This window comes from Sinocyclocheilus anshuiensis, unplaced genomic scaffold (genome assembly GCF_001515605.1).
Source record: "Sinocyclocheilus anshuiensis isolate Anshui unplaced genomic scaffold, SAMN03320099.WGS_v1.1 scaffold2609, whole genome shotgun sequence".
Classification (NCBI taxonomy): Eukaryota; Metazoa; Chordata; class Actinopteri; order Cypriniformes; family Cyprinidae; genus Sinocyclocheilus; species Sinocyclocheilus anshuiensis.
The window spans coordinates 16,167-17,936 of NW_015541026.1; the positions used below are offsets into that span (position 1 = coordinate 16,167).

General features: G+C 41.1%; 1 long non-coding RNA gene across 1 annotated transcript in view; it reads right to left on the bottom strand.

Annotated features, from left to right (window-relative positions):
* LOC107690499 (uncharacterized) overlaps positions 1 to 1,260 on the bottom strand; it is a 10,620-nt gene extending 9,360 nt beyond the window's left edge. The window contains exons 1-2 of the long non-coding RNA XR_001634447.1: positions 1,136 to 1,260; positions 205 to 210 (exon numbers count right to left, since the gene is read on the bottom strand). This is a non-coding gene — a long non-coding RNA (uncharacterized LOC107690499). The remainder of the gene's footprint in view (positions 1 to 204; positions 211 to 1,135) is intronic.
* Positions 1,261 to 1,770: the final 510 nt, after the last annotated feature.

Sequence of the window (1,770 nt, forward strand, 5' to 3'; positions counted from 1 at the left end):
AATGTATTATTACTGTGTATAATGCTCACAAATCTCCCATATATATATATATATATATATATATATATAGTGCATCCGGAAACTATTCACAGCGCTTCACTTTTTCCCAAATTTTGTTATGTTACAGCCTTATTCCAAAATTGATTAAATTCATTGTTTGTTTTTTTTTCATAATTTTGTTATTTTATGGCATCCTGTTTCCACGGTTCGCTGTTTCTACAACTTGACTGGAGCCCACCTGTGGTAAATTCAGTTGATTGGACATGATTTGGAAAGGTACACTCCGGTCTATATAAGGTCCCACAGTTAAAAGTGCATGTCAGAGCACAAACCAAGCCATGAAATCCAAGGAATTATCATAGCCTTTACTCAATACTTTGTTGAAGCATCTTTGGCACCAATTACAGCCTCAAATCTTTTTGGGTATGATGTGACAAGCTTTGAGCATCATCATTTGGCAATTATCTGCCATTCTTCTCCTCGCCTCTTTATCTCTCAAGCTCTGTCCAGTTGGATGGGGGCAGATGCAAATTTTCAGCTTTCTCCAGAAATATTTGATTAGGTTAAATCCCAAGCTGTGGCTGGGCCACTCAAGGACATTCACAGAGTTGTCTATAGGCCATGAGGCTGCTACCAGCATACTTTACTTTTGGGATGGTTCTCTGCAGATGATGAGCAGTGCCTGGTTTCCTTCAAACATGATGATTATGAAAATTCCAAGTGTGTTTTTAGGTGTCTTCACTGAGGAGAGGATTGAGTTTGGCCACACCGCCATAAAGCCCAGATCGGTGGTGTTGCAGTGATGTTTGTCCTTCTGTAGGCTTCTCCCATCTGCATATATGATCATGGAGCTCAACTAGAGTGACCATCAGGTTCTAGGTCACCAGTCTAGGCAAGGCCCTTCTCCACCAATTCCTCAGTTTGACCACGAGGCCAGCTCTAGGAAGAGTCCTTGTTCTTTCAAACTTCTTCCATTAAGGGTAACAGAAACTACATGCTTTTGTGAACCTTCAGTGCTGCAGAAATTTTTCTGTACCCTTCCCTAGATCTGTGCCTTGATACAATCCTGTCTCGGAGGTCTACACAATTCCTTGGACTTCATGGCTTGGTTTTTGCTCTGACATGCACTATTAACTGTGGGACCTTATATAGACAGGAGTGTACCTTTCCAAATCATGTGCAATCAACTGAATTTACCACAGGTGGACTCCAATAGAAACATCTCAAGGATGATCAGTAGAAACAGGATGCCGTAATATAACAAAGTGTGGAGATAGTGAAGCGCTGTGAATACTTTCCGGATGCACTCTATACTGTACATATACATATATGTGTAAGCTGTGTAAAATGATTATGCAATTAAAAGTCAGAGGAGATATAAAGTGTTAGTGATTTTGTGTGTTAATACTAAGTAAAAGGTTAGCATAAATGCAGCTCTCAGAATTCCCGGAAAATGTAATTAAATAGAGCCAAATTAACAGACTGCAGCCATTTCTCACAGTCAGATTTAAGACAGTGTTTTTTTACAATTACCACTAAATTAGACTTATGCAACCCAGACAGCGAAGTAGCAGGGAAGGAGGGTGGAATGGAGAGAAAAAGAGCATAATGAATGAGTTGAGTGTTTTCTGAAGTATAGTGGCAGAGTGTTTGCTGCGGCGCCCGGGGAGGGTAAAAAAAGGGTACCTCAGTCGTGGTATTAAAGGTGGGAGAGAGCGCTGGTTATTCACTCCCCCCACCTACAATCCCTGCCGGTACGAGACTCGTACC